Source organism: Thalassophryne amazonica, chromosome 7 (genome assembly GCF_902500255.1).
Source record: "Thalassophryne amazonica chromosome 7, fThaAma1.1, whole genome shotgun sequence".
Classification (NCBI taxonomy): domain Eukaryota; kingdom Metazoa; phylum Chordata; class Actinopteri; order Batrachoidiformes; family Batrachoididae; genus Thalassophryne; species Thalassophryne amazonica.
Genome location: NC_047109.1, coordinates 31,444,630 through 31,469,272, shown reverse-complemented (window position 1 = coordinate 31,469,272; position 24,643 = coordinate 31,444,630). Strand labels below are relative to the sequence as shown.

Here is a 24,643-nt window from a genome sequence, read left to right as displayed (position 1 = left end):
GCAGCTCATGACTTACTTACTGTCAGAGCAAATGCCCAACTGCACTTTTGTTTTTTGTTTTATTTTAATGCAAATGATGTATTTATCGTTATTATTAAAATGGATGAAATGTAAGACTTGAATTTATCACCTGCTTCTGTCTCCACACACATCCACTGGGTGTTGGGTGATGTGAGTTCATGTAGGACATTACTGTCAGTGTCATACAGAAAGTCTGTATGTTTAGAAGGGAATTAAATAATACCTGTAGAATTTTTTTTGATTTGTTTAGTTTTTGGCCCCTTGGTTACTCTGGATCACCACACCAGATCTGGCACAGAACCCATTTCCATCTGGGTAGACTGAGACAATGCAGATGAAGTGTCTTCCTTTTGCCACTGAGGCACTGTATTGCAACAGATAGGCAAAATAGTTGTACATTTCTGTGATAAAAGCATGAAATTTGGCACACATATTCTAAAGTAACTAAAGTTTATTTTCAGATGTGTGTACAGATGCAATCAGAACACGCAAAATTTTCTTTTGACCTTGATAAATTGTGTTGGAAATACAAATCTCACCTATGTGTATCAACACCCATAATATTGTGCAACCGGGTGGTCATGACCTCAAATTGCACAATATGCACCATTTTGCGCATTAAAATAACGCAATGCTCAGTGCTCACTGTTAATAAATGTCCCTTTTTTGTGAGTCCTATCTTGTTTGCACACATTTTCACACACTAAAACCTTTAGTAAATCAGGCACTCAGACAGTGATTCAGTGATGCCATAATATGGTTCTGTGTACTTTTAATATTTGTTCAGTTCTGTCTCAAACTGAACAACTGTATCTGTGACTAACACCTTACCCCATGTTTAATCGATATTGGCTCCAGTTATGATGGTGAGTATGAGGTTCAAGTGCCCACACAGTCAAAGGCCATTTTATCAAAAGAACAAGAATATGACTTCATATTAGCGCTTAATGTTAAACATATTTGAATCTGTAACCAGTTCCACAAAATAGCCATTCTAAATTAGTTTGACCTAAAACCAATAGAAAGGTGATGTATGACATCACATGACTTGCTAAAGTGATGGACTATAATAGAGATGAAAGTGGCGATTGGTGACCAGTTTCTCAGTTTGATTCTCTGTCAGGTTAGAAAGTCACCATAGGCCGCTGGGCAAGGTCCTTATTCTCTAAATTGCTGAGTGAGCAGCCGAGTGCCTTGCGTGGCAGTCCACTGACATAACAGTGAGTGACTAACTGAAGTACTTATTGTTAGTGCAGCAGATAACAGAACATTTACAGAGGAATCCTGCAAATGGCGATCTGGCAAGCACAAAATTTGGCACAAATACTCCTTCGGCATTACTCTTTTGAAAAACCAACTGGCCACTTGAATTTTCAATCGGCAGCCAGGTAGGGGTCAATCAAAGAATTACACAGGGGTCAAAACTTAAAAATGCTCCAATCATATTGAACTCTATACCGCATTATTTGTGTGATCATGAAGGTTCCATAAAGGTATAGTTTGGACTATCTGTGACCGAATATGATGGAGTTATGGGGTAAAAACAGTAAGAATGATGACAAAGGTCAGTTTCAGTTTGAACAGGGGTCAAAAGTTAAATTTGCTCCAATTTTGGTAAAGAGTGATGCAAATTATTTTTTAGTAGTGATTAGTATCAGAGTATAGGAGACCACAGTCTCGTTTGAACCCTCCTTGATATCGTGGGATTTCACCACTTCCGGGGACCTCTATTTAATATATACACAGCATAACATTATGTTTGTTTTTGTTTTCCGCTGTAACCACCCAAGCAACTGCAAAGTTTTTTTCGGTTCCGAGTGGAGAAGAAAAGATGAAGCGAGTGAGAGATGTGTCGGTAAGTGTTAGAATACACAGCTAACCAGAGTAGCTTCATTCTCTCAACTGCAAAACGGCCTCAACACGTCTGAGCTGCAGATCATCAAGAAACCGCAACACATGTCCACTTTCTCACACTGTCACTTTGTTTGCATGTAATTTGCCCATAAACCCATTGAAAATGCCATGGTTTGTACCATCAGATGCAGCTTACCACCCATTGGGTACATCTAGATCTCCAGCTGTAGAGACAAAGCCACCTGCATCCTCCGAGACTCCACCCACCCTGCGCACAGTCTGTTCACACCCCTTCCCTCTGGAAGGAGGCTGTGCAGCATCTGGGCAAAAACATCCAGATTGAAAAACAGCTTCTACCCGAATGCTGTCAGACTGTTGAACAGTTCAACATCCACCATCAAACTGTGAACATTGCACTACATGCACATTGTCACCTTCTTAATACTCTAACGCTGCTGCTGTTGATGACCCTGTGCCTTGTATATATACGAGGTCTGTTAGAAAAGTATCGGACCTTTTTATTTTTTTCAAAAACCATATGGATTTGAATCACGTGTGATTGCATCAGCCAAGCTTGAACCTTCGTACGCATGCGTGAGTTTTTTCACGCCTGTCGGTTGCGTCATTCGCCTGTGAGCAGGCTTTGAGCGAGCACTGGTCCACCCCTCTCGTCGTTAAGGAAATGGCGGGGATTACACAGATTAAGGAGTGCTCCAGCCAGTTTAAAGGCTGCCCACAGCATCTGAGAGCGCGGCGCGCTCCGAGCGCTGATCGACAGGCTCAAACCCCGCTGAAACAACCAGATCATTTCCAATGTGAAGGCTTTGTTGATCCGGGACGTCATCTGACTTTCACAAAAAGGCAGAAGGCGTGGACATCAGCACTTTTTCGGCACATTCCACTGTTACAGGATTTTTTTTCACGGAAAAAGAAGCGGATGAATGCACCACCGTGATGCTCATGGCGCGGGACAAAACCACCTCCGTGTTGGTCTCTCAGGACAGCTTTCAGGTGGCTTTCAGACGGCTTCCGGTTGTTTTTCAGTCGTGTGAATATCCGAGAAACTGAGCATGAGCTGGACATGCCCCAACATGTCCTGTGAGGCTTCATCACGGCGTTGCTCTGCCGCATGGCAGTGTTTTTTAATTGTTTGCACAATGTTCACTTGATGTTCACATAATTAATATGTTCCAGAGATTTTGAACATTTTAAAATTTGTGCACTTGCATTAAGCCGCACACAGTTTACAAGTTTACAGCGAGTTTACTCTCTGGGACGGCAGATTGTGTCCCAGTGCACAGATCAAATATGTGCACGTGTCAAGGCACCTTTACTCTCTAGTTCTCTCTCTCTTCTCTGAATTCCCATTAGACGCTCAAGCTTCAAACACAACATGGTAAAATTCTTGCATATGCATTTCACAGTGTGACGAATGTGGCATCCTCTGTAGGACACTGGAACGGCCTAATATCTGCATGTGCGATGATCAATTTGGAAGCCTGTGTTCATTGCACTCTAAACCCCCAATGTAGCAGCTAAACTGAGTCAATTAGGTCCCATTTCATTCGCCTGCTAAAGATCTTATTCCCTGAAATCACCTTCTTCTACCAGATCCTTTTGGTGCACAGTTGGAACCCATTTCCAGCATGCACATACCAACAACACTGAGCCATAGAGCATATGGAGGCGCTCCACAGCCTTCAACATGATCGACGTGACATCACCCCCAACACCATCATCGCCGCATGCTTCCCATCAGAGGCCCATAAGGCCAGCTCCTCATATACAATACATTTACATTTTAATACCTCTGCAATATTTAATCCATTACATTTCTTCCAAGGATGATCAGTGGAGGTTAATTACAGATGAGATTAGACCACTCAGATTTATAATGAGATGCTATGCCAGCCTCCCGCGCTCACAGTCAAGACGTCACACTGGCCACAACAACTGAGACGGCTCATCTAAAAATAAACTCAATGCTTCATCTCTCAGAAATACCTTTTCAGGAACCTGGGGCTGCCGCGAGTGACAGAAGGATGAGTCTCATTTACACAGAGACCATTAATCATGTGATGCCGTGGAAGTTATGATGAGCTAAATTAAATTACCTCCCAACACGTACTCCTGCAGAAGAAAGTAAGAGCTGATTAAGGATTACATTTTCAGTTCAGTTATCCTCAGATATGAAGAATGTCTATCCCAAGGTCTTGCAGGCTAACACTTGCAGATTAGCCGGCAGCTGTCACAGATCAGACGGACAGAACCAAATAAACACTGCTGGTGGTGACAACTGGAACTGGGAACGTCAATCAGTTAGGATTAGGCAGTCGAGTCACATCACAAGCAGGCAAATGCATGTATGGCATTCAAAGTTAATGAGTTCACTAAAGCCAAATGAAGTTATATGCTAAAATAAGAGTCATGGAATGGGAAAGCAGATTGCAACATGCATATTTTTGTAATGTACGTAGATGTGGTTATTGCTTCCTTGTCCTGAAATACCGACTGGATACAGTTCGTGAGAGCAGTTTCGTGGGTTGGATTTGGATTTGCTGCTCAACACAATCTCAGCCATTTACTGCAAGTAGTTAAAATATGCTGAAGCAGAAACGGAGTGGAGATGAATGAGCAGCCTCCGCTGTGACTGGCTGATGTGCAGGCTTGTGCCAAAAGCTGAGAAACAGGGTGAAACATTTTGTGTCGGGACACAATGCTTTTTCAAAGGAAACATGATACTTCTGTCACATCTCTTGTGATCTGATTCTTCTGAGCAGTCTGATTTGAGAGCTTACACACTGATGTTATTTAGTAAGCAGAGATCCAGTGTTTATCTTGTTTCCAGCCTATTTTAGCCACAGCCAGATTACACTGATATCATTTTGCAAAATTACACCTTAAAGTTACAATGAAAGTCTACTTTTCAGTTTCTTGTCTTGTGGTCATACTTTAAATTATCACCTGTTTCCGTAAGTCCCAACAACACGCATAGTACAAACAAGTTTTTGAAACTTCTGAAAGTATTTTTGATGTGATGCCTCTTCACAGACTTCACGGTTCATCCAATCCAGTGTTATTTAGCAGCTGAATGATCCCTCCCATCCTCCAAAAGGGTTAATTTGCTGATATTGTCTTGCAGATCACTAATTAATCATCTGTTGGAGGTGCTGGTTTGGATTGTGGATGACTGACCAGAAGCAGATAATGTACTATGTTAAAGAACATATCGCATGTTTTTAAATGTGTTGTTCAACAACACAACATCAAAATATGCGTGACTGTAAGTCTATCCATGCAAATGCAATCATGATTCGTGGTCGCTGATGTATTTAACTGCTAATTAAACCTCTGGCTCGGCAGGTGACTCTGCAACATCAGTTTGAGCAAACACGGGAACAGCGCAATCAAGGAACACTCCATCATCATCATCATCATGAATGTACTGACCTTTCATACAACAGTGATGCTCAGAATTCATTCAGATCAGTGGACCTGCAAGCAAATACTTGGAAAAAAGTTGGGAATATGTTACTTTCAGGAGCTTCAGGACTTTGTACCAGCTCATAATTGTGCACGAGCACTCCTCCCCACCCCGGTCAGTGCTCCATACACAGAGAAGATGACACACTTCATCCCAAAACGCTTTCATTTTTTGAGCGCGTTTGTTGGATTTCAGATGTTGATGTGTGCCGGGTCTGCTGTCTGTGGAGCAGGATGCTGTTTATGCCGCAATGAACACGCACATGGAAGCTCTCCACAACTCTCTTTTGAACCCGGCTGTTTGTATGTGTATCTAAAACTCCACCATGATGCTGTTTTTGCAGGATGCCTGAAAATGCAGCTGTATTGGAAAAAGTCGGGAATACATTTTCAGGAGATAACAGACTTTTTATCTAATGTGTGAGAATTGTGAGAGAACTTTGTGTACATTGTATTGTACAACCCCTGGCAATAATTATGGAATCACTGGCCTGTTCATTCATAGGATGTTCATTCAGTTGTTTAATTTTGTAGAAAAAAAGCAGATCACAGACATGACACAAAACTAAAGTCATTTCAAATGGCAACTTTCTGGCTTTAAGAAACACTATAAGAAATCAGGAAAAAAAATTGTGGCAGTCAGTAACGGTTACTTTTTTAGACCAAGCAGAGGGGAAAAAAAATATGGAATCACTCAATTCTGAGGAAAAAATTATGGAATCATGAAAAACAAAAGAACGCTCCAACACATCACTAGTATTTTGTTGCACCACCTCTGGATTTTATAACAGCTTGCAGTCTCTGAGGCATGGACTTAATGAGTGACAAACAGTACTCTTCATCAATCTGGCTCCAACTTTCTCTGATTGCTGTTGCCAGATCAGCTTTGCAGGTTGGAGCCTTGTCATAGACCATTTTCTTCAACTACCACCAAAGACTTTCAATTGGATTAAGATCCAGACTATTTGCAGGCCATGACATTGACCCTATGTGTCTTTTTACAAGGAATGTTTTCACAGTTTTTGCTCTCTGGCAAGATGGATTATCATCTTGAAAAATGATTTCATCATCCCCAAACATCCTTTCAATTGATGGGATAAGAAAAGTGTCCAAAATATCAACGTAAACTTGCGCATTTATTGATGATGTAATGACAGTCATCTCCCCAGTGCCTTTACCTGACATGCAGCCCCATATTATCAATGACTGTGGAAATTTACATGTTCTCTTCAGGCAGTCATCTTTATAAATCTCATTGGAACGGCACCAAACAAAAGTTCCAGCATCATCACCTGGCCCAATGCAGATTCGAAATTCATCGCTGAATATGACTTTCATCCAGTCATCCACAGTCCACGATTGCTTTTCCTTAGCCCATTGTAACCTTGTTTTTTTCTGTTTAGGTGTTAATGATGGCTTTCGTTTAGCTTTTCTGTATGTAAATCCCATTTCCTTTAGGTGGTTTCTTACAGTTCGGTCACAGACGTTGACTCCAGTTTCCTCCCATTCGTTCCTCATTTGTTTTGTTGTGCATTTTCGATTTTTGAGACATATTGCTTTAAGTTTTCTGTCTTGACGCTTTGATGTCTTCCTTGGTCTACCAGTATGTTTGCCTTTAACAACCTTCCCATGTTGTTTGTATTTGGTCCAGAGTTTAGACACAGCTGACTGTGAACAACCAACATCTTTTGCAACACTGCATGATGATTTACCCTCTTTTAAGAGTTTGATAATCCTCTCCTTTGTTTCAATTGACATCTCTCGTGTTGGAGCCATGATTCATGTCAGTCCACTTGGTGCAACAGCTCTCCAAGGTGTGATCACTCCTTTTTAGATGCAGACTAACAAGCAGATCTGATTTGATGCAGGTGTTAGTTTTGGGGATGAAAATTTACAGAGTGATTCCATAATTTTTTCCTCAGAATTGAGTGATTCCATATTTTTTTCCCTCTGCTTGGTCTAAAAAGTAACCGTTACTGACTGCTACAATTTTTTTTCCTGATTTCTTATAATGTTTCTTAAAGCCAGAAAGTTGCCATTTGAAATGACTTTAGTTTTGTGTCATGTCTGTGATCTGCTTTTTTTCTACAAAATTAAACAACTGAATGAACATCCTCCGAGGCCGGTGATTCCATAATTATTGCCAGGGGTTGTACATTGTGAGTGATGCAGACAAAAATGAGAATCTGATATTGCTTGTGGGAGACACACACGAACTGCCATGGGAACACCCCAAAATAGAGGAGATGAGAGAGACACTGCTTCTGGGAGCGGCCGAGGGAGTCCAGTAGCCGTGTCTCATCGTCAACAAGCTAGACACACCTGTTTGTGGATTATCCTTGTTTTTTGCTTCCTCTTCTTCTAAACCAGGATGACAGTGGGGAAAACGCCTCATGGTGGCAGCCCTGAGCCGCATGCTGCACGCATGGTCACCTTGCACATACAGAAGCGGACTTCAGCACAGCAGACCCAAACAGGAGGACGTCGCACGCCATCCGTGCGTGATGCTGCGAGCCAGGACGTTTTTCATGGCATGGACCACTGGACATCATCATCATGCTGGTGATAGCACGCCATCCGTGCGTGACCTGCCAGCCAGGACCTCCTTTATGGCGTGGTCACAGGCATTACATATGTTAGTCTGCGGGAAATCATTCTTCAAGTGGATGTTCAGTTTGTTTGTTTTTTTGTTTGTTTGTTTTTTTACAAAATCGGCATAGCCTGTAACAATGAGGAACTCTTCACAAATTAAAATTTTTGCCAGTTTCTGAACTGTAATATATTGTCACCTCATGACATATTTATATTATAATAGATGAGGGGCCTCTGTGTACATGTGTGGGTATGTATGGCTTTGATCAACATGCAGATCCACCTTGGATTTGCTGTGGCGACCCCGAGTTAAACAATAGATGCCAGTTTATGTTAGTTTAACAGTGTTGACAGTGTTTTTGATTTATGTTGTTTTTGTGGCTCAGTCGGTTTTATCAGTTTAGATAAGTCTCAGGTTGCAATTTGAGTGACTTAAGTTCCATGTTGGTACCATGAGTGAAATGTTTAGTGGTTTTAATGTCTTCAGCCACTGTTTGTCAAATTAAAACCACCTGCTTACAGCAGCTGTATGCATGCGTGCGTGCATGCAAGCGTGCGTATGTGTGTGCAACTTTGATCATGGACAAAGAGTACAGCTGATATTTGCTGTTTGGCATGCTTATGTATTTTGAGTCAAGGATGAACAACGTCAAAATGGAACACTGATAGAACCAATAGCTTTGGAGAAGCTACGAATAATAGCTAACGTTGCTAATTACATTTTGGACTAACACTCCTTTCCAGCAGGGAGCAGTAAATCATCTTTATATTAAAAGCATGAGGGTAAGTGCATATAACTGTAAATACGTTAAAAATACATGGTTGACACAAGAAAGTGATTGTGGTCCATTTAAAAATCTAATGACAAAATAAAAGCAATAATAAAATAATAATGTGTGTATATGATAACAACCTAAACAATTTATAACTGCATTACAACAGTAAATCAACATTAAAAAACTGCAAAATTAACAGGAAATAAAAGGGTTGAGTTCCTCTTCTAAAAATTGTTGAAGTCTAAGGTTCTAAAAACATTCTGGACTCACACGCCATTCCCACTCATTGCTTAATTTATTACCACCCTTGAAAAATGTCAGCTATCGATTTTATAAAGCCTACCCAATCTAGAACCTGTGGATCCCTACGGGCAAGACGCGAGTTTATATTATATTTATTTTTGTTTACAAAGAAGCCACACAATTTGAGTATCAAATTTATTTATTATGTCTGGTTAAAATATGACCCTGAAGTCAGAGGTTCACAAGAGGTTATGACTATTACTCAAGCCAGCAAATAGAAGAACTTTGCCTCATTTTGTCACGGACGGGACATTTTTAACTAGGATTTTCCTTCATTGAAATATGAAAACTAATGTGCTAAGATGTTAGTATATGCAAAGTACAACAATACCTATTAATGCATGGGGGACTTCAACAAGAAAAAGAAATACACCAGCCACTTACTGTAACAGTTGTCCCCTCTGTGACAGTCATTTTTGAGATCTGACTAATTTATTACAAAAATGTGATAACCAACATTTATTAACCGATTCATGAATATTTGGCTTCTATGCAATTAAAAAAATATTCTCAACTACACATCCCAAAAATAATTTTCAAGTTTGTTTAACTGGTAGCATTAGCATGCCATCCACTTTGTGATTTCACTAAATAATTTATTTAACCTTGCAACTATGGCAATAGATGCTTGTGTATGATGATTGTCTCCACACTAATAACCCAATCGCTACAGCCACTCCGTGATGAAATTACCAAGTCAACAAGCCTGCCGCATCTCCCATTTCACCAGGCTGTGCAAACAACGTTTGTGTTGCCGAGTCCTGTTGTGACTGCCCATTAAGACCATTAATGCCGTCTCAAACACGTAGCGGTTAGTGCAGGCGGTGATTCACGAGATACTTGAACTTAATCCTTTCCCAAAACAAAATTTATTCTGGTTCTAACATAACTCTTAAAGCAGAAAAAGTGCAGGAAGCTCCTTGTTGAAGGAAAGAAAACACTAATCTTCAGTTTCAAGTAAAAGCAAATGACTGAGTGAGTAATCTTGGCACTACAGTCCTCTCCACCCTGGCACTCTCAGCCACAGAGGGAGGCACAGGGTGCTGTTCTTCTGGCAGAACCACGACGTGCAGCACCCCGACCAACACACACACACACACACACACACACACACACACACACACACACACACACACACACACACACACACACACACACACACACACACACACACACACGAGAGAGAGAGAGAGAGGAATGCTCAAGAGTATCCGTCAATAACTTTCACCAGTTCAGAAATAAAAGAGGAAAAGAATAGAGCTCAAAGGCTTTGAGGTCAAACAAGGGCAAGCGCACGACATCTTGAAGCGATTTCCGAATCAAGGCCTCAACAAAGACCAGAGGCCATCTCAGAAAATTAGATTTTCCTTAAAGTCTAATTTATTCATTTAACTGGCTCATTTTAAGCTTAGTTTCCACTCACATGTAAATGTCCGTCATGCTCTGCGACAGCACTGATGATAGCTGAGAGGTCAGCAAGTCATATATGTAAATAACAGACTTTCTCCACTTCAGGCTCACAGCTTCTCCAGATCTTCATCCGTTACAGCCGTTGCAACATGTGGACACTTTTTCCATGTGGATATTTTTTGGTCCTACTTAGCGTTGTGCAGGGCACTAACAAGCCATTAACACCAGAGTATAAATGTCTCTACAGCTCCATAACTGCAGTACAAAAGTAGAACAAAAAAGTGACAGTTTGGCTTCCTACATGGCAGAGTTCACGGTTTCACCTCCACGGAACGCTCGGACGCTGCTGCTCCTCCAGGAGTGTATTTGTTGACTAAAGATGGTAGAGGACGGTAACGTTTACTTGCACCGTTGCAGGACTTCATGCTCCTGTGACAGCAGACGTGCAGCTCTCTACCATTAACATGTGCACCGTGCAAAGTAGTCTCAAAATTAAATTCCATCAGGAACAAAACACTGAGTTTAATGTGCAGTTTTGAAGTGCGACCGCTGCGTGCAGCACAGTGACTGCGCCTGCGTCGCTTGACTGCACACTGTGATCTCATTCTGCCTCTGCATGCTGTGTGCCGGAGCAGGACTTCAACAGCAGGTAACAAGCTCATTATGACAGCTGGAGTAAACAGCAATGGAACAGCATTAGCTTTCATGAAGCTTGTGTCAGGCCTGTATTAGGTCTCCAGACGGGCTGAAGGCATTTCATTTCACGTTTCCATTTTGGTGAAGAACATCACATTAGGTCCAAATGGAAACGGACGATATGATGGTTTTAAACAGATAGAATTAAGCGCATGTGTATTCCAGATTCTCTTAAAGGAATAGGCAGGTCCATAAGTGTACAGACAGTGACATCATTTTGGGAATTTTCACTCAATTTGAATTGAACATCATCAATAAATGTGTTTGGGATGAGGTCAAATTTCAACATGTTCAGATTTTACCAAGACCATCTGAGCACCACCCAATGAAAACAGGATTAAAACAGCATCTGAACAGGATATCCTAAATTAGTGCATCTGGGACAAGTTGGAATTAAAGTATAATCAGGTTTTGAAAACTCAAAAATGTGATGTGCATTTTTTATTAAATATTACTGATGATGACATACAGTCTTTCAAAGTCTTACAAAAAGCAAACAAATCACAATACATTTTCACATCAAACTACAATACTTGTAAAATTACATTTCTCAACTATCGTGAAACGTATCGATTTGGCAAATATTGTGATATGTATCATATAGGGAGAAAAATGTATCATCTCAGCCCTAATAAACAGGTAATCTGAGGTTAATTTAAAGAAAATTTTTAATTTATACAACATCAAACAGCACAAAATGGCCATTAAATCTAAGCAAGGCTCAAAGTAACATCTTGAAACTGTTTTATCCATCAACCATCTGAATTCAAAATGTATTCAGTTAACAGATTCACAAAACTTTCAATTCACAGAGGCTGCTTGGTAAATGTTCATCAATATGTTTTTATTTCTGTCAATCAATCATCTAATCATGAAAGTAACAAGATGGAATAATGCAAACATCAGGCTGGAAGAACATTTGGTACTCACATGTAAATTAGATTACATAATAAAATGAGCCCTCAGGATCACAAATTCCACCTTGGAGTTTTTCTGAGGTGCACAGACAGAATTATGGAGACCTTTCTATAAATTATTGTGCAATAATCAAACCTCTTACAATAATATCACAAAATACTGATTATTATTTGTTTCATAACAAAAACAAAATACTAGCATTTGCACTCAAGTTAATCATATATGTATTTTGAACAACAATTAGTGTTTCCTGATAAAGCAGGTACAGGGTGCTCGACCAGCGTATGCGACCACAAATTAAAATTAATCAGGTAATCAACATGGCTATTTTCAGATCATCGGCACTTCTGAGCAAGTGTTGGAGTCAAGGCAGGAGTGATAAAATAGCAGTCTGGGAAACGTATCTGGCCCGAGTGGAAAAAGCTCTGCATGTCTGAATTATTATTAGTTGCAGTAGCAAATCTATCTTTAATATCAATGTTTTTTCCCTGCAGCATTTTTTTTTTTTTTACTGATGACATCCCAAAAGTCTTATCGCCAAAAGGTTTTTATGTCAGTATTATGACTTAACATCCTTGCTTCATGACATTAAATTATAACACCACTCTCACACATGTGAAAAATGATGTGATAGTTTACAAGTAACGTGTGTATTCACATTGTTATCGCAATATTCCCACAGGTTAAAATAAGACAGCAATAGTTTTAATGGGTAAAATAATTCTGCTTGCTCCTTTTCTCTTTTGAGAAAAGGACAGATATTTTTCCTGTTTTATAATGTAATAAATGTCTGATGAATGAAGAAAGGCTCTGAAGTCACCATTTTCTGGATTATTCCTGTTAAGTGATGTCACAAAATTCTGGTAGTGATAAAAAATGATTCTAACACCTCGGGTACCATCTTGATAATATATGACTCACAGTCTAATGTGCATCATTCATTTGGGGCATGTCCAACTCCCCTGTGTCAGGGTGTGTAATCAAAGCCCAAAGTAAACTGCATGTTGCATTGAGTCTCTTAAGTACTATATTTTCTGACATACACGTTGCACTGCTGTATTAAGACACAACAGTTTAAAAATGCCTCTTGAATCCATATTCAAGTCACACCGGAGTACAAGTCACATGGGATTTTTGTGCATTACTGAAGCACAGAAATCATCCTCCATCCTCCGTTTCTGGTGTTTGAGTCAACTCTCTGGGTTATTTAGTTTCCAATATTGTCCCCTGAGTATTATTATTCCATGTGGTTTATTTATCTTTATATAACAGTTGAGTGGATTCTTGTCATTTGATTGGTGCTTTGTATTTCACGTGACATGGATTATTTGTCCCATTTATGTTGAGTTGCATGTAGCATGCAAATTGGGTTCCATTTGGTTTCAAACATTTTGTACCACTGCATGCTGTGAACCCTGCCCATGCACACACTAGTGGGGCGGTGCTTAGCTAAACATGGTGGAGTTTGTTTTGCAGACTGACAGTGTTTTGAACAAGCTAATTGATGGTGCCAATTCTTCTAACAAACAAAAAATGAACTAAATCCACTACGCCATAAGCCGTCTGGAGGCATGAAGAGCTTTGTTTTATTGGGGGGGATACCAGTCAGTATCTGGTGTGACCACCATTTGCTTCATGGAGTGCAACACATCTCCTTCGCATCATCCGTGAAGAGAACACCTCTCCAACGTGCCAAACGCCAGCGAATGTGAGCATTTGCCCACTCAAGTCGGTCACGACGACGAACTGGAGTCAGGTCGAGACCCCGATGAGGACGACGAGCATGCAGATGAGCGTCCCTGAGATGGTTTCTGACAGTTTGTGCAGAAATTCTTTGGTTATGCAAACCGATTGTTTCAGCTGCTGTCCGAGTGGCTGGTCTCAGACGATCTTGGAGGTGAACATGCTGGATGTGGAGGTCCTGGGCTGGTGTGGTTACACGTGGTCTGCGGTTGTGAGGCTGGTTGGATGTACTGCCAAATTCTCTGAAACGCCTTTGGAGACGGCTTATGGTAGAGAAATGAACATTCAATACACGAGCAACAGCTCTGGTTGACATTCCTGCTGTCAGCATGCCAACTGCACGCTCCCTCAAATCTTGCAACATCTGTGGCATTGTGCTGTGTGATAAAACTGCACCTTTCAGAGTGGCCTTTTATTGTGGGCAGTCTAAGGCACACCTGTGCACTAATCATGGTGTCTAATCAGCATCTTGGTATGGCACACCTGTGAGGTGGGATGGATTATCTCAGCAAAGGAGAAGTGCTCACTATCACAGATTTCGACTCGATTAGATTTAGATCTTTGAGTTCATCTCATACAAAATGGGAGCAAAACCAAAAGTGTAGCGTTTATATTTCTGTTGAGTGTAGTTGACTGAGCACAATTCTGTACTCCTATTTAAAGTTGGCATCGGACTGCTGGCATCAAAGGACCAGTGAAGCACATCAAAATGTAAGTCCCTTTTCTGTTGTTTATAAATTAATAAAATATGAATATCAAAATATCGGCTTCGCCTCATGGAATGGAACATTCCATCTTTCACCAAATGAAATATTCATACCACTAAACTCAAACATTCATTATTTGTATACTGGTGATTCTCTTCCCGTCTCTAATGGTTCCTCTCCGTGTTTGTTCTCTTTAATTTCTCTGGTGACTTTCTCCTACATATATTATCTGCGTGTTCTCCAGTGACTTTCCTATGTGTCAGAATATCTCCAGCTAATTTACTCTGACATGTCTTCCATGTTCTCTTCATGTAGCTTTGCTTCCTGTTCACTGCACTTTCCCATTTGACTGTCGCACAGTTGTTTTGGATAGGTTTAATCACTGATCAGCTCTTTTCCCAACTGTAAACTTCTCCCTTGCTACTTCATTGTTTCCCTGTGTAATTCCCAGTGGATGGATCATCAGTTGTATGTCTCACGAGTTCCTAGTGATTGAAGTTGTTTTTCTCCTACGTGTTCCTGGTTTTCTGTGCGATTGTGAATTCTCAGTGTTTGTCTCTGTGTTATCGACCGATACTGCCATTTTGTGTCTCCTGAGCCTCGCCTGCTGATTCTGGATTGGTTGCCTGGTATGATAGATCTCTGTGTCCTGACCCTCTGCTAGATCTGTGGTCACCTGTCTGCCTGTGCCTTCAGACACCTTCACAACCAAACTGCCTTATTTCAATGATCCTGGACCAGCGCTGCATTGCTGAATGAAGGATTTGGGACTTTGGTGTGTTCTCTGTGTTGGGGTCACACATGAACTAAACATTCAAGCGATAAATCGATTAGTTTGGTTCATAAAATGGTGAAACATGTTTCAAATAATAATAATAACAACATTTTTTTTTAATATTATTTGCCAGAGCCCAAAATGACTCCTCCAAATGTCTTGTTTTCTACAGCCCGAAGATATTCAGTTTGCTGCCAGAAGAAGAGGAAAGAAAGTAGACGGGTAAAGTGAGAAATATATACATTTAAGAAGCTGAAATCAGATTTTGGAAATTCAATCAAAACAACTAATCGATGATCAAAATAGTTCTCAATTTATTTAACAGAATACTGATAATGGATTAATCATTTAATCAATGAAGCTTGAGTGCTGAGTTTTAGATTTGTTTCATTGTTGTTTTCAATTCAGCTTTATTGTGTGTACAACCAGAGTGTGTGCGTATTGTGAACATGCCTGCGTAAAGTGCGTGCAAATATTGCGCTGCACAGCCGGGATGTCCTGTGCTGAACTTGACAGGGTTTTGGTGATCGATGGTGCACCTGGTTTCTGCTACTTCATGACAGCCACACTTTTCAAACATCATGCTCGCTGGGGGTGAAAATGACAACAGCATCGGTTGGAAACTAGCAATGACACTTGCGTTTGTCCCGGGTGGAAGACAGGGCTACTCGTTAGGCCTGTCATGCTAACAGCTATATCGATTTACAATTTTTGCTTTTTATTTCAATACTGTCTGCTGTGTTGATGTGTTTGTAGAAGAACATCATCATTTTAGGTGCATGATGCGAGAATAAAAAGAAGGATTTCCACTTCCATTTTAAAGACTTGAATGTGGTGTCTAAGATGAATGAACAACAAAGAAAAGATTTACGTTGTCTGCTTTCTGTCTCAGTTTCAGTGCTGGCAGGACCCAATTAAGTAAGGTGAAGATAACGTGTTACTCTAAGCTAACAGGCAAGTTCCCAATGACCGAATAATTCCAGCCAATGAGTTTGGAAGAATAAGTCAAAATGGAGTTTGTTTAAGCCGCAGTCCGCAGGGCCACTGTTGGAAGGTTTTGAGTTTCAGCCCGATAAGACAGGTGAGCCTATTAATGTGAATACAGTGGAATGTTGATGTTGTTGAAATCCCCATTGCTCAAGTATAATGTTTTTTTTAAACCCGCTGTGAAAGTCTGTTTTATTTATTGTTTTAGATGCATAAACTTTTATTTTATTCATTTAGGATATTTCAATACTTTTTCCATATTCCAATACCAATTAATAGTTACTCCATGAAAAAATGCATCAGTGGCTATATAACAATCTTAAAATGACAATAATGTCATTGAACAAAATTATTTCTTAGTCAATACATCATCCAACAAACTTGATTATAGTGAAATGTCTACACCTGGGTTCTTCCCCAGAAACATTTGAAATCTCAGATGCACTCTGGTATATTTTCAGGTCTAATTACCCACCAAAAAAAACAAACAAAAAAAAAATTAAGAAATAAATAAAGAAACTTTTGTTGGGTCAGGTCAATTTTTCCACCCCAGAGAACACACAACTTGTATTGTCACGATACAAAAGACTCTACTTTCCCATATTGGCAAGATGACAAAACTAATACACTGTCACATGGATTACAATACGGTGTTATTACTATTTGATAAGATCACTTATTTGCACTGGATTGGTAATATTCTCTCTCTAAACATTTGGCTTCAGCAATTTGTGTTTTTATAACAAATGATAGTGCCTTAAAATAAACTAAAATAAAATTTAATTCAAGTAAAACTGCATCTACTGTTTATTAATACTGTTCATCAATATAACTTTTCGTTCTCAGAAACACTGACTTGGGTTGAAATTAGATTCTTATTCATTTCTATAAATGGGAAACACAATAACAGATTTTTATAGCGCCTTGGGGCGACTGTTTGCTGTGATTGGCGCTATATAAATAAAATTGATTTGATTTTTCCGTCCAGTGCTGACATCAGCATTTCTGGGATACTCACAACTTAAGTGGTGTACAAAATGACACAAAAAGGTTTTTCACATCAATATCTGACTTCTACGAGCAGGTACAATATTTATCATATTTTCCTCCACATGAATATTTCACACCCATGTAAGAGAAGAAACCATAAAATGCAGATTTAGCTGGCCAACACGTTTGCATTGAGACAGTTTTGAAGTAAATGCATCCCAAAGACAGATTTTGATTTGTGTGAAATAACTTGAATAACGTCAACTGACAATAAATTCAATCAAAAACATGATCTTTTTCTTCGTCTTTCAAGTTTATTGGAGGTTTTGCAAACCAACACGGTGCATCGACTGTTTAGGTGTGGAGCATTAATGGGTTCTGATGTATGCTATCAAAAATAACCCAGAAATGTTCACCACGTAATGTAAAAACCCAGATTTCCCGGAAAACTTCCATCATTGTAATAAACAAGACAAGTCTTGAAGCATTCGCTGGTTCCAAGCTATGCCACATCCACGACATCACAGAATTGCTTTCAGTCCTGGATGACAACCACCCAGGAAGGCAACTGTTCCAATCTCACATCAGCTAATAACGCTACAGAAATATTCAATATGTATGAGTGTCGAGTTGAAAATATTTGCATTGGTAGAAAGACTGAATGTACCATTCAACCTGGCAGAGCTGAGTATACTAAATGCCTTTACCGCCATTTCCTTTGTGCCAATATGAAAGCCATCTGAGTGTGAAGGCAACTGAAGCTGCCGTGGGACAGCAGAGTGATCCAAGGTAATCTGAATTCAAGGGCCTTGAGTCAAATGTTGTTCCTGGCAGCACGGAGATCCTTTGGGCCCCATTAATAAAGAATTCCTGTGTGTGGTAACAGTGATATAGCCAATCAGATACTGACTGTGTCCACAGCCCTGCCTGAAGGAAGAGTGCCAGGCACTAGCTATACATTACAGATCCAGTAAGACCATGTGTTTCATATGTTTTGTGTATGTACAGTCATTAAGAAGAATCAGTCAGAATGTGGGAGCCTTCTGAAATAAGTCCAGGCCAGCTGGCTCCTTTTCGCAAAGCTACTCCTCTGACCAATCCAAGACTGTCATTCAGACTCAATTCTTAATTGCTTTTTGACAAAATTTGATTTTTTTTTCTCTAATGTCACTGATGGTTTCTGTCAAAACAGGCTTACAGTGCTGTGAAAAAGTGTTTGCCCCCCTTTGACCCTTTACATGTTATATTTTTAGTAGGACATCAAAAACAAAGCAAAAATTCAGGCCTTGCATTTTGTATCACCACTCCTGCCTTTATAGTGGAGTTGTACAGAGAATAATTTTCTTTCAACAAAACATCAAATCTATGCTTGAATCTACAATGTGCCTTCTGGCAAATTGTAGCTGAACTTTCAAGTGTTTTTTTTCCTTTCTTTCTTTTTTATAGAAACCTTCTCTATACCACTTCATCATGAAGCTGTATAACTGGTGATGCAACACTCCAAATCTGCACTATGCACAATCTCTTCAATCACAGCCACAGAAGTCTATAACGTCTTCAGGGCTGTCCTGGTGTCTTGGTGGCTTTCCTCACTCTTCACCTTCTTATGCAGTCATTCAGTTTTTGAGAACTATCTACTTCACACAGATTTACCATAGAGTGCTATGGTGTCTGTATTTCTTCATAATTCATGTAAATACCTTCCAAGACATAGTCAGTGTCTTGGGAATGTTCACGTATGCATCCCCTGACTTGTCCGAAGAAAACTGGATATAAAAGTGATGGTTTACATGTGCTACACTAAAGGGGGCACTTACTTATTCACACGATCATTTTGGCTTTTAGAGTGCAGTCAGAGCTGCGTGTCATCAGAGCGAGCTGCAAAAAGTTTGTACCTGAGTTTTCAGAGGTGGTGTTTGTAGTTGCCATCTGCCACGCCGGTGTTTGCCAACCCGGACAGTGGGAATACCACCTCAACCGGCAACTTAGCCCAGCGACTGGACAGCAACAACGTCCGAGGCCCAACATGGTGAATTCACTGAGGCCGCGCGCTGCGTCATTAGAGCCGCGCGTCACGAGTGCCGCTTCCCCGAGGCCTCGTGCAGCCACCGCGGATCCATCAGCGCGGAAACACCGAGGCCGCGCGGCACCAGCGCAGTGCAGATCCATCCCGGTGACAAACAACGCAGGCTGTTAACATCGGCGATCGACAAGCTGCTCATAAGCCGACCATGGGGCCTAAGAAGGTTCTGACAGCGGAGGAAGGTGACGATATTAAAAAATCTCTGGACTTTTTATCAGAGGAGATTTCTGTTGTGAAGCAGCAACAGAAATCAATCATGGATCTGGTGGAGGAGGTGAAGGCATTACGGCTCCAGAATGCCGAGAAAGACCGGCATCTGGTGCAGCTGGAAAATAGAGTGGCTGAATTGGAGCAGTACACCAGAATTAACGACGTCATCATCACAGGTCTTCACATCAAACCACGGTCCTACGCACGGGCGGTAACAGATGAGAGCGGAGGGGAGCCCAGTGAACAGGAGGTCAGCTCTGTGGAAAAACAGGTTGCTGATTTCCTCCTATCTAAAGGTATAGAAATGGATTTAAATAACATTGAAGCGTGCCACCCTCTGCCCCGGAGAAATGACGGTGATAAACGAACCGTCATCATGAGATTCATCAACAGAAAACACAAAACAGCACTGTTAAAACAAGGAAGAAAACTGAAAGGGACAAACGTATTCATCAATGAACATCTCACCAAACGGAATGCCGACATCGCCAGGAAAGCACGCTTCTTGAAGAAACAGGGAAAAATCCAGCACACATGGACTTCAAACTGTAAAATATTCATCAAACTGAACGGATCACCAGAACAAGCAAAAGTCATGGCAATAAGGAACATCGAGGAGCTGGACAAATATGAACAATAGTGTTTCTTAAAGTGAGGATCTGGACAAATATGACCAATAAGGTATGAGGACACAAACACATCACAACACCATGACACAGACCAGAGGAACCTATTCATCTACTACCTATTCATCTACATCTGGAGACAAGAAGGATATAACTCAAAGGATTGCTGATCATGGAAAAGTAGAACTGAGAACATTTAAATACACAGACCACAATGTACTGGACTTGGAGCACGATATAGACCCGGACAATAATTTCTTCTCAAATATCAATGACAGTTGTTGCTATTATACAGATGAACAGTTTAATCGGATCATTAAAACGGATAACAAATTATCAATAATCCATTTCAACAGCAGAAGTCTATATGCAAACTTTAACAACATTAAAGAATATTTAAGTCAGTTTAAAAAAATATTTAACATAATTGCTATATCAGAAACATGGATCAATGAAGATAAAGGAATGGATTTTGAACTGGATGGATATGAATTTAATTGTGTAAACAGAAAAAATAAGAGTGGAGGAGGAGTGGCTGTGTATGTGGATAAGAACATGGATTATAAAATAGTAGACAATATGACAACTGTGATTGATAACTTATTAGAATGTATAACTATTGAAATATGTGAAGAAAAAAGCAAAAATGTATTAGTCAGCTGTATATATAGAGCACCAGGATCTAGTATTGAAACATTCACTGACTGTATAATAGAAACCATCGGCGGAATCAGCCAGAGGACAAAATAAAATACAGGCGAGTGCGGACAGAGGAAAACATGAACACACTAAAGAAGGATTTACAGGAGCAAAACTGGGAAAAGGTATACAGTGAAAGTGATGTTGATAGTGCATATGAAACTTTTTTACAAATATTTACATCATTATATGATAAAAATTGTCCAATTAAACAAGACTACAGAAAACAAAAAATCCAAGCTCGACCATGGATGACGAAAGGGTTACGAAATGCATGTAATAAGAAAAATACACTGTATAGAGAATTCATAAAACTAAAGACTAAAGAGGCAGAAAATAGATATAAGAAATACAAAAATAGATTAACTAATATTATACGGGTATGTAGGAAGGAATATTATAGTAACATATTATATAATAACAAAAACAATATTAAAGGAATATGGGATATATTAAATAGCATTATCAAAAATGGTAATAAAAAACAGAGTTACCCTCAGTATTTCATTGATAATAATGTCAAGAAGGAAAATAAGGATGAGGTAGTCAACGGTTTTAATAATTTTTTTGTAAATATTGGACCAAGCTTGGCAGAAAAAATTCCCGATTCCCAACCTGAGGATTGGGATAATAATCTCATAGAAAGAAATCCCTGTTCAATGTTCCTCACAGCAGTGGATGGAAATGAAATTATAGACATTGTGAATAATTGTAAATATAAAACATCTACCGATTTAAATGAAATTGATATGGTGGTGGTAAAACAGGTCATTGAATGGATTGTAGAACCATTAACATACATCTGTAACTTATCATTTCAAACCGGTAAATTTCCCAATCAAATGAAAATAGCTAAGGTTGTGCCGCTGTATAAGACTGGGGATAGACACCACTTCACAAATTATAGACCTGTTTCTTTGCTTCCACAATTTTCCAAATTATTAGAAAAGTTATTCAATAATAGATTAGACAAATTCATAAATAAACATAAATTACTTACTGATAGTCAATATGGAATCAGAGCACATAGTTCAACATCACTTGCATTAATAGAATCAGTTGAGGAGATTACAAACGCCATAGACCACAAATTACATTCAGTTGGAATATTTATAGACCTTAAAAAGGCTTTTGTGGGTGAGAAGCTACTTAAGTAACAGAAAACAGTTTGTGAAGTTGGGGGAATATACATCATCATGCTTGGACAATGCTTGTGGCGTCCCACAGGGGTCAGTATTGGGTCCAAAACTGTTTCTAATTTATATAAATGATATTGTCAATGTTTCCAAAATATTAAAATTAGTATTATTTGCAGATGACACAAGCATTTTTTGTTCAGGGGGGGATTTGCAGGAGTTACTGAGGAGGATCAGTATAGAAATGGGAAAATTGAAAATATGGTTTGACAGAAATAAATTATCATTAAACTTAAGTAAAACAAAATACATGTTATTTGGCTATTGTAATACAGACATACAGGTTCAGTTACAAGTCGAGGGGGTAGATATTGAAAGGGTACATGAAAATAAGTTTCTGGGGGTGATAATAGATGATAAGATAAACTGGAAGACTCATATAAAACATATACAAAGTAAACTGTCAAGAAGCATTTCAGTTCTAAACAAAGCGAAACATATTCTGGACCACAACTCACTCTGCATTCTTTACTGCTCACTGGTTTTACCATATTTACAGTACTGTGCAGAGGTATGGGGTAATACTTATAAAGGTACAACACAATCACTATCAGTAATGCAGAAAAGAGCTATAAGAATTATTCATAATACTGGCTATAGAGATCATACAAATCCACTATTTTTACAATCCAAATTCTTAAAATTCACAGACTTGGTTCATTTTCAAACAGTACAAATTGTGTATAAAGCAATAAACAATTTACTTCCAGCAAATATTAAAAATATGTTTTTTAACAGATCAGGGGATTACAGTCTGAGGGGGAAATTTAATTTAAAGCATCAGTGGGCACGAACAACATTAAAAGGTTTCTGTATTTCTGTCTGTGGGGTGAGGATGTGGAACAGATTGGGAGTGGGGCTCAAGCAATGTCCAAGCATGAACCAGTTCAAACAGCGGTACAAAAATATGTTTTTTTCTGGGTATAGGGAGGAGGAAGGGTAATGAGGGTTAGGGTGTTTTTGTTTTTTGCTTCGGCTTGTAAATATATAGTATTTTGTATGTAAGTAGGTATGTGTAGGTGTATATTTATGTTTGTGTATATATATGTGTATATATGTATATGTGTATATATGTGTATGTATATGTGTATGTATGTTGATGTGTATATGTATGTGTATATATATGTATATATATATATATTGATATCGGTTTAGGTGTGTAGGAATTTATGTGTATATGTGGCAAAGGGTATTACTGGTTGTGGGGAAGAAGGGGTAGGGATAAATAAGCTGATGCTTCACCCTACCCCTTTTCGGACATGTTGGGTACACAGTAGGAACTTTTTTGTTGTTGTCTTTACTGATCTATCTTGTAATTGTTGTTGTATCAAATGTTCGAAATAAACAGTTTTCATTCATTCATTCAATTCATGATGTAGCAATTACCTTTCACTGTGAGTTTAAAGTGCATGATTTTAGGATTAAGAATATACAAGGCCTGAATTTTTGCTTTGTTTTTTTGATGTCCTAATAAAAATCTAACATGTAAAGGGTCAAGGGAGCAAACATTTTCACAGTACTGTATATGAATGCAGTCCATTATATATATATATATATATATATATATATATATATATATGAAGAACATGGGAGCATGCACATAACCGGTGTACTAATCAATGTAGCAGCAGAAAGCTAGAACATTTCAAAGCTGAAAGCTGAGTAACTAAAGTCTTTAAATGTGATTTGTTTTGTCCTTTCAACTGGATTCATCATCACAGCCCGTGAAAAAACTTTTATCCACAGAAGACGTCCTTGTTTTGGATGACGCCGGTTGAAAATACTTTAACTCCTTATCGTGTTATGTGCTTGTGAATAAACAGCATAATCCATCCATCCATTTGTGTTTTAATATGGTGCGCTGGGTGCCTTTCTCAGCCTGAGCTGAAGGGAGCCACAAACAAGAACAAAAATAACTTATTTTTAAAGCTGAAAGTCCTTTCTGCAATTATTTTCGTAGTGCGCCATTTATTCAAGATCAGTGTTCACCACAATCATCAGTCGTCTCTTCAGCATTCGGCTCGCGACAAAGATAAACGTCATTAATGATCCATCAAGACAAAAAAAAAAGAAAAAAGTATGTTAAATTACATTATTAACAACAACAAGTCATTCATTATGAGCGGCTGAGGTTACAGAGGCAGGGCGAGGAGACACAAATCCAGTGTTTTCATATTTATCCTCTCTGTGACCAGTTTTCAAAAAGTATTGTTTTTGGCCACTGAAAACAAGACAAGTTGCAAATGGCCACCTGCTTTTTTTTTTCAGCTTAGAACGTTATTGATACATGCAGCTCAGCGAGGGAGAAGGTGCATGTCACACACTCGCAATACAGGATCCTTTATTCAATTAAATTCACTGTCTTCGACATCTTTTGTAGATTAGTCATGAGAAACGAAAGCAGATTTTGACTCGACAATGTAAACATGCGTGCTCAATTTAATTATGCCACATCATGAGTCCTGGCAGTGTAACAATCACACACATGCACATCGAGATGGCAATACTCAAATGATATATTGTGCAGCCCAAATACTCACGATGTTCACCAGAGTCCAATCTCACAAAATCCCA

The 24,643-nt window shown here is 39.3% G+C and overlaps 1 protein-coding gene across 2 annotated transcripts in view; it reads right to left on the bottom strand.

Annotated features, from left to right (window-relative positions):
• The window catches only part of cdk14 (cyclin-dependent kinase 14), a 715,009-nt gene that overhangs the window by 634,222 nt on the left and 56,144 nt on the right, over positions 1-24,643 (bottom strand). The window lies entirely within an intron of this gene.